The sequence below is a fragment of the Carlito syrichta genome, unplaced genomic scaffold (genome assembly GCF_000164805.1).
Source record: "Carlito syrichta isolate Samal-C Ts95f unplaced genomic scaffold, Tarsius_syrichta-2.0.1 Scaffold309784, whole genome shotgun sequence".
Classification (NCBI taxonomy): Eukaryota; Metazoa; Chordata; class Mammalia; order Primates; family Tarsiidae; genus Carlito; species Carlito syrichta.
The window spans coordinates 744,833-754,747 of NW_007253880.1; positions in this window are offsets into that span (position 1 = coordinate 744,833).

The window sequence follows — 9,915 nt, forward strand, 5'->3', positions numbered from 1 at the left end:
GGCAATCCACTCACCTCAGCCTCCCAAAGGCGTGAGATTACAGGCTGAGCCACCAAGCCTCTAGTTGATAACCACTGAGCTAGAGGAACAAAAGGATTATAACTGGAGACTCTGAGCAAGCCTCACAGAGAAGATGCAACCTGAGTCAAGTGCTGAAAGAAGTTCAGGACTGGGACTGATGGAGAGGGGAGGAAAGCATATACATGCGCGGACAGTGAAAAAATATGCATTTTGTGGGTGCTGCAGTGATGCCTGTGAATGAAAGAAGGAGAGGAAAATGGATCAGTAATAATGTGGGTCATAGCAGAGCATGATAGTTGGCCAAATGGGGAGCTTGTAATAGGATGGAGAGCTTGCCCAGAAGCTTGTATACTTTTTCTGTGTTTTGAGTCAGAGTCTCACTTTGTTGCCCAGGCTGGAGAGCAGTGGCATGCTCATGGCCACTGCAGCCTCCACCTGCTGGGCTCAGGCGATCCTTCCTTAGCCTTCCAAGTTGCTGGAACTATAGTTGTGCACCACCACGCCCAGCTAATTTTTTGATTTATCGTAGAGACAGTGTCTCACCAAGTTGCCAGGGCTCAGGCAACCCTCTCACCTCCACATCGCAGAGTGCTAGGATTACAGGCGTGAGCCACCGTGACTGTCTTGTCATAATTTATTAATAAATAACTTTATCACCAAAAGAGTTTTTTAAAGGAATGGTGAAAATAACTTCCATTGTTCATTTAGATACTTTCCATTATACATGGGAAAGCCTCAACTAGAGAAAACCTAATTTTGCCGACACATTCAGTAGAAGTCAGAGGAATCTAATCATTAGTAATGGTGTCCTTAACAAACTCTGTCCATTGGCCTGGACCACCTTGTCGAGTTATGTTTCAGAAGCACATGGTCTCCTGGAAGTTGCAAACAAGTAATTCAGATCACGTGCTGTCAGAGTCTCAAGATATGGATATGACATGAGCATATGGATATAACATGGACGTGGTGGTTCTCAGGAAAGAGCAAGAGAGAATTGCCATGTGAAACCATGTGGTTGGGGGCCAGAGAAACCCACAAATATACCTTTCTGAGGATAAGCTCTAGGAAGTATAAGGTGTTTGTCTTCGACAAGTTTCCTTGTGATTGCACTCACAAGGAAGTGTAAACACTAGTTTGATAAACGGTGCGTATATAGTATAAGATTAAAGTACCATCACAGACATGGAAAGGGCCAGACCTCACCTCAAGCCCTCAAGGCTACATCCCACCCACTCCCAGCTCAGCATGACCTCCATCGATTGGCTGTGGATCTGTTTCCCTTGACTCAGGAGAACATGGGGTTGCCCAGTCAGGGACTCTGAGTGCAGTTATCTACGGTAGACAGGGACATTGGACATGGTTCTCTCACTGACTGATAGGTTCTACCTAGGCAAGTATCATGGAAGCCAATAGAATCAAGAGCGTCCTGAAGAAAGAAGTGATTGTCAGTGTCAGATATTCAGAGGAGTTCAGTAAAATAACTACAGAAATGTCAGTCAGCAAATCAGGCAACACAGAGGTTACTGAGAAGAACACTAAGTAGCATGCCAGAGATGAAGACCAGAGTGGAGTGGGTGAAGAAGTGAAAATGGTGGGAGAGTTCGCTTTCTAGAAGCTGGCTGAGAAGGAAGAGAGAACATGTGGTGGAGGGGAGTGCTTGGAGGTCAAGAAAAGGTTTTTTTGAACTTGAACAGATTTTATAGGACAACTGGAAAGTACATGAAAAGGAATATGTAGAGAAATACGAGCAAGGAGAGTAGCTAATGTGACAAGGTTAAGAGAAACCCGTGATATGATCAAGGGCATGGGGGTGTTGGCCTTGGACAGAAGGTAGACACCTGATGCTCTGAAACTGAAGGCAAAAGGCAAAAGCAAGGCACAGATGAGAATATATTCGCAGGTACAATTTGAATGTCCCCATTAAAATTCATGTAGAAATTTAGTTGGCATTGTGACGGTATTAAGGGGTGGGACTACCGGACACAGTGGCTCAAGTTGTAATCCCAGTACTTTAGAAGGCAGAGGCAGGAAAATTGCCTGAGCCTAGAGATTAAAGACCAGCCTGGGCAACTTGGTGAGACCTCATCTCTGCAATAAATCAAAAAATAAGCTGGATGTGGTAACAAGCACCTGTAATTCCAGCTACTTGGAAGACTGAGGTGGAAGGATCGCCTGAGCCCAGCAGGTCAAGGCTGCAGTGGCCATGAGCATGCCACTGCACAGCCTGGGTGACAGAGTGAGACTCCAACTCAAAAAAAAAGGCAAGAACTTTAAGAGGTGATTAGATAGTGGGGACTCTGCCCTCCTAAATGCATTAGTGCTGTTATCTCAGGAGCAGGGTAGCTATTAAGGGATTGGATCCTATTAAAAGGATGAATTTTGCCCAGTTTCCTCTCTGTCTCCTGCACTCGCTTACTTTCAGCCTTTCACGCTGGGATCACACAGCACAAAGGCCCTTACCAGATGCCAGGGTTATGTTCTTGAACTTCCCAGCCCCCAGTACTGTGAAACAAATAAACTATTGTTTATAAATCACTCAGTCTATGGTATTCTGCTATAGCAGCCAAAAATGAACTAAGGAAGCCATCTTCTGACAACAGAATGGATGGGAATGGTATGAGGGTTTTGAGGAGTTTAGGTGTCTGAGTTGTATACCGCACAAGGGGACCGCATATTAACTTATCCTAGAATGTGAAGACCAGAGATTCTGGCCTCCTAGTCAAGTCTTGGGAAAGCAGGAAAAAAACCCTCCTTCTACATATAATCCCACACTGTACATAAAAGGCCATGCACACACTTAGGAGAAGACCTCACATGAAAACCATCACTGGCACACTCATATACATGCACATGAGTGGCTATATCCTACGTCAGACATGCTCTGAGCATCCCTTGAGGTTAATTCTCCACACTTAGAAGTCTGACTCATGTCTACCAGAATCCAATCCTGCTTCTCTTTTCCTGTAGGTGGAGGGTAGAAATAGCAGACAATGTGTAGGTTACTGATACTGTGGAGACCCAAAGTCAGTGAGGGGGAGGGGTTGTAAAAATGTGGGTGCATGATGTGTGTGCAGCCTGGGAAACCCCTCGTGTTCCCCACCCTCCAGGGCAGAGCTGTCCAGACTGAGCCACTATACCATCATAAACTAATTGATGGAAGGGCACCTTTTGCTTATTCTTGGGATCCCTGAAAGTGGTAAGGATTTGAATGATTACTGAAGGGAATGGGAGAGCTATCCAGCATGTGTAATGCTGTCATCCCTGAGTGGATCTCTGGGACCTCAGCCAATCTGCAGAAATGAATGATGCTCTGTGTCCACACCTAGTAGTCCGGAATTAGGAATAGAGAGGCAGTTTAGGAGATAGATCCGGGGTTATGGCTTTTCCCAGAAGGAGCCTGATATTTTAGAGGTTTTTTAAGAATAAAAGGTTCAGGTACTGAGCTTCAGAGTACACTGGTTAGGTCACAAAAGGATTGACATAATGAGAGAATTTGGAGGCTCTGGTAGTCTATGAACTGTAAGATCAGGATAGTGGGAAAGGGAGTATGAAAGAGCTGAAGGATGGGGGTTCCTTTCGCAACCTAGTCCATGTTGTCAATTTCTTTGAAATTCTTAAGAATCCCACACGGGGCTGGGAGTGATGACTAATGCTTGTAATTCCAGCACTTTGAGAGGCCCTGGTGGGAGGATTGCTTGAGTCAAGGAGTTCAAGACCAGCCTGGGCAACATAGCAAAACGTTTTTTAAAAAATTAGCTAGGCGTGGTAGTACACGCCTGTAGTCCCAGCTACTTGGGGAGGCTGAGGCAGGAGTGTCGCTTAAGCCTAGGCGTTCCAGACTGCAGTGAGCTGTGATTGTGCCATCGCACTCCAGCCTGGGTGACAAAGTGAGACCCTGACCAAAAACGAAAAATCCCACAGGTACTATTCTGTTGCCAGGACCAGGTTAGTAACACAAATTATAGTTTTTTTCTTTCAGCATCACCCACAAGTTAGTCTACTTGGATAGCTTCTTAGTACCTGCTGCTACAAACTCTATTCCTTTATTGGGGACAATCTTCTCACCTCACGCTGGGTGTAGCTTGGACCATCACATACCATAACTCTCACCTCTATTTGCTAGGGGGTCGCACATTTTTTATGTGAAAGATTTTCCTGAAATGGCAACTCAGAACCAGAGAGAAGAAAAGAGGGAGCATGAGGAATTTACAAAGATGACAGGACCTTACAAAGTATATAGTCTAAGCCAGACTACTATGAGTTATATGAGTTAATAATATGACATATTTCTAACTATGTGAAATAACTATATGTTATTTCTGTGGATAAAAATATAATACCACAACCAGGCATGATGGCTCATGCCTGTAATCTCAGCACTTTGGGAGCAGAGGTAAGAGGATTGCCTGAGCCCAGGGGTTTGAGACCAGCCTGGACAACTAGGCAAGACCTCGTCTCTACAAGAAATAAAAAAATTAGCCGGGTATGGTGGCATACACCTGTAGTTTCAGCTACGTGGAAGGCTGAGGTGGAAGGATCTCCTGAACCCAGCAGGTCGAGGCTACAGTGGCTGTGAGCATGCTGCTGCACTCCAGCCTGAGTATCAGAGTGAGACTCTGACTCAAAAAAAGAAAAGAAAGAAAGCTATTTCCAACTATATAAGTAGTTTTAAATGTTCTAGTATCCATTTAAAAAGAAAAAAAGAATGGACATAGTTCTAACAATATATTTTATTTAACCTCACATATCTAAAATATTATTATTTCAACATGTAGTCAAGATTTTAAAAATCCTAATGAGATATTTAACATTCTTTTTACTAAACTATGTCTTCAAAATCTGGTGAGTATTTTGCATTTATAGCACATCTCAATTTGAATGAGCCACTTTTTAAGCGTTTAATAGGCACATGAGGCCACTGACTACCATTACAGGCCTGGGCTCTAGTACTTTCTAAAGTGATAGCTAAGAGGCCTCCTGTACTTCCACCCTCTGCTTTTACCCCTGAAGGTCATGCTTATCAAAACTCTCAGCTTTCTGACCCTATGGGAGGCCCTGGGAAACTTTGCCTCCTAAAACATCCCTGTGTCCTCTCTCTCTCTGCAAAAATCCAACAATACAAACTTGTGGTATTTCAGCACATTGTGGACTGAATAGATAGAGTTTTAGGGTTTGGGCCAGGGGTCCAGCAATCATGTATAACCTTGTGACCAGAAACTTCCTTGGCCCAAAGGAAGCTGGGGTGTAGATGACATGTCCTTCCCCTTCCAGAAGTCCACTTCTACTGTAATACTCAGTGAGGAACTTCTGATGCTGAGATCCTAACTGATTCTTTCTTCTGGAACACACACCAAGATGGAGGAAAATGGGCAGGCCAGTTCTACCAAACAGAGTCTGTCTCCAGCCTGTGACCACCTCATCTTATCCCACAACAGAACCCGAGTGCTCCTTCTAAGATCCCTTGAAGCAGACATCCCGCTGCTCAAGACCCTCCTCGCCCCAACGCTTGGTTGCTGACAGGGTCACGTTCAACTCCTTAGCTCAATGTACTCTCAGTTATCTAGCCTTGGATATCTCCTATCCATGCAGGCGGGACCCAACTTCTTTCCCTCTGGACACCCACCCCATCCCACTGCCTCTCACCCTTGGGAGTCTATCTTCCTTTATTCTTTTTAAAGACAGAAGACATCTACTTTGACTGCCTCATCAGACTATGTACACCCAGTGGTGCCTCCAGCTTCTTTCTCCGAGGGCTACGTGAGGCATGAGCTACCACGCCTGGCCTGAATGTTGAGAAAGGGCTTGAAAAAGTTGATTTATCAAAATAAACTGTATAAAAAAGTCAAGACAGTATACTTTAAAATAATCAAAATTAAGTACAGAAAATGATTTTTCAAATGATTTGATTGTTTTCAAATCAGTAAAGATGATATTTTGAACTAACTTGCTTTTTATGGCCTGACATTTTGATTTCTCTGTGTTTGAAATCTGTTTCATCTGCAGATGGCCTGGTGTATTGCTACTGGCTTATTATCACCTTCCTTAACAACTCCACTCCGCAGACTTATCTTCTGAATCCCTCTCATTAGATCCTTGATGGTAAGAAGAGGAATGCAGTCGACATTGAAGATTACCACCCAAGAGCTTTTAATGCTACCAACATTTCAATTACCTGTTGAAACAGAAAAGGAGGCTACCCACCAGTGAACTGCTTTGTACTTTGGATTTTACTAATCTATCTACTCCAAACCTTACATATTTGTATGTTTTTAAATAATTTTTTTCCTCTGGCAATGAAATAATACAAGCTCTTTTAAAAATCATAGAAAAATGGCCAGGCACAGTGATTCACGCTTGTAATCTCAGCATTTTGGGAGGCCAAAGTGAGAGGATTGCTTGAACCCAGGAATTTGAGACCAGCTTGGACAACATAGTGAGATTTCATCTCTACAAAATAAATCAAAACATTAACTGGGTGTGGCGGCACACTCCTATAGTCCCAGCTACTTGGGAGGCTGAGGCAAAAGGATTGCCTGAGTCCAGGAAATCAAGGGTGTGGTGAGCCATGATGATGCCACTGCACTCTAGCCTGCTCAGCAAAGTGAGACTTCAACCAAAATAATAATAATTATAGAATAATGTAAAAACCACCATAAGCTAATAAGAAATTACCATGTTGAGTATGTTTTGGTATCATATTGTGTCAGTGAGATTTTTAAACTAATATTATATTATTAGCATTTTCTTAGGTCATTAAATGGTCTCCAAAAGCTTGAATTAGGGACTGTAGAACATTGGCCATTATCTTACACAGACATCTATATTAATTCCTATAATAATGCCATGAGAAATACCCTTGTTCACTAACCATTAACTACATGCCTATATTTTAAAGAATGTATTTCTGTAAGTAGTTTGAAATATTTGTAATGCTCTTCTAGACACAGAAATAAAGGAAAACTCATTTCAACTCATACTTAAGCAAGGGCACTCCCTAGTTCTTTTTACTGGCTAGACTTTCTAAAGCAGTGCTGTGCAAAAAAACTTTTGGTGATGAAGAAAATGTTCCTTATCTGCCCAAACATGTAGCCAGTAGTCACATGTGGCTCTCGAACACTTGAAATATGGCTTGTGAAAATGAGAAATTGAATGCTACATTTTATTTAGTTTTAATTAATTTACATCTCAATTTAAATAGCCACATGTGGCTAGCGGCTACCATTTGGAAGCAAAATGGGAAATAGCAGAACGTACTCAATGGTACCTGTGGTTTACCAAGTCATATTTTTAAAAGCATATTTGTTTTTAGTACAAAATCCATATATCTATTACTATCGGCATTTGAAAACTTAATTTTTTAGCAACAGCACCTGTCCCCTGTGTATTATTTAGTTAATGACAGACTCCAGTGAATGGCAATATACAAATGGTATCCTACGACCTAGACAACTTGTACCTTTACAGAAGTTGTGGTGATTTTTAATTACCCCAAAGATCTAAAGACTCTTAAGAAATTACATTTGAGAAAGACCAATTATGCTACTCAGATTTTGCAAAGTAGTATCAGACATCATAAAACGATGGCATGATTCAGAACACCAGAGAGATTTGAAAGACAAATTACCCCAGAGTCTTGCTTAGTGTTCCACATTCTGGAAACGCAAATGCAAAGCAACCTACTTTGTGGTTCTTCGTTCACATCTAAAATGAAGTTAATGGGATTTTGATTGGCATTTGGGGAAAAGCTCACAAGTTACACACTTTCAGGAAAAAACTATCTCTGAGCTATGATCTTACCTAATGCACAGTAGAGCCGCCTCTGAAGCCAGAGACGCTTCTCATTCAGAGTGAATTGCCATACTGACTCCAACTTCAGAAAATGAGACTGCAGCTACCTTTCTTTATAATAAATCTCACAGTTTAATTTGCCACCTTAAAAAAAGAAAGAAGGAAAAGGCGGTATGGAATATTGTGAGACTTTAGTGACTACCGCTGTGCTACTTCTGTCCAATAGACTGCTTTAGTTAACCAAATTACCCAGCTTCTCATATAACAACATATGTCACCAAATTAGAATGAGAGGGGTTTTTAGATAAACCTCTTTCCTGCTGGGTTTCTTTTCTTTCAAATGTGGGAATGAGGTTCAGAGAAGTGAGACTTGTCCAAGCTACATAGCGTTGGGTTGAGAAGAAAGCGATTATACCTCCTCCACTGATCATGCCACTTCACTACCAGACACCAGGCTGCAGTGGAATGCCCATCTGTACTTGGGTCCCATCCGTCCGGTGAAATGAGAATGGTGTTGGCACAGTGAGTTCCAAGTCGTCATCACCACAATTTGTAATTGTTATCTGTCTATTTTCTGTCTCCCTCATTAAAATATTAGCTTTGCATGTCAAGGAGCATGATGATCTTGAGAAAGCTCTTTTCTTTCCCACCTAGAAAAGTCCTGTCAATCCTTTAAAACTTGGCTCAAGCGTTTCCTCCTTAGGGAAGCCTTCACTGATCTCACCGGCCAGGACAGGAACTGCCTCCTTGTTACTTCTTCTTTTTGGAGGACAGTTTTTATGATTTTATTTAAACACAAAGGAAAAGTGCACACGAGCTGTCTGTTTATTTCCTTTGCTGCACAGCCTGGCATTAGGATTGGTGACTAGCTGGGCTGCTCTTTCAATGATGGCTTTGTGGTTCTTGGAGGAAACACTGAGCCATCTCAGCACAGTAAGATGCGTTGCACACCAACAGCACTTCCGGTTCCTTGATGGTGTGGACCAGAAACTTCTGGAAGCCATTGGGAAGCATGTGCTTTGTATTCTTGCTGCTCTCATAGCCAGTATTGGGCATCAATCTGACCCTTGAATTTTCTGCACACCCTGTTGTCAATACCTCTAGGTTTCCACCAGTTACGCTTAATCTTGAGGTATTGGTCTTACTTGTGCCCGATGAAATTCTTGATCTTCTTTTTGGCTATCTTGGGCTTCAGGAGGGGTCTGAGGGAGGCCACAATGCCAAGTAGAAGATGGCTGTCCTTGCTACTTCTATAGTATCTTCCACTTGATGAACAAATAAGCCTTATATACTTTTTTTTTAAATACTTTTTTTTTTAATGTTATCTATAGTATATATGTTTGTTTTCTAAGGCTGCCGTAACAAACTACTAGAAACTAGCTGGCTTAAAACAACAGAAATTTTGACCAGGCCGGTGACTCACGCCTGTTATCACAGCACTTTGGGAGGCAGAGACAAGAGGATTGCCTGAGCCCACATGTTCAAGATCAGCCTGGGCAACATGGTGAGATCTAATCTCTACAATAAGTCAAAACATAATTAGCTGAGCGTGGCAGTACATGCCTGTGGTTCCAGCTATTTGGAAGGCTGAGGCTGAAGGATTGCCTGAGCCCTGCAAGTTGAGGCTGTGGTGGCTGTGAACCTGCCACTCACTTGAGCCTGGGCAACAGAGTGAGACTCTAACTCAACAAAGCAAAACAGACATTTCTTCTCTCATAGTTCAGAAAGCTAGAAGACTGAAATCAAGGTGTTGGAAAGGGTCACTCTGAAGCCTGGAAGGAAGATTCTTCCTTGCCTCTTCCAGCGTCTGGTAGCCCCAGGTGTTCCTTGGCATAATATGCATAATTCTGCTCTCTGCTTCTGTTTTCACATAGCCTTCTCTGTGTGTCTATGTCTTCTCTTCTTATAAGGACACCAGTCATATTGGATTAAGGGTCTACTCTACTCCAGTGTGACCTTTTCTTAACCAATTATATTAGCAGTTACCTCATTTTCAAATATGGTCACGTTTTAATGTACTGGAGGTTAGGATTTCAACATAACTTCTTGGGAAATGCAATTTGACCCACAGCAGTCTTCCCTATGGCTCCCCAAAATTCATGTCCT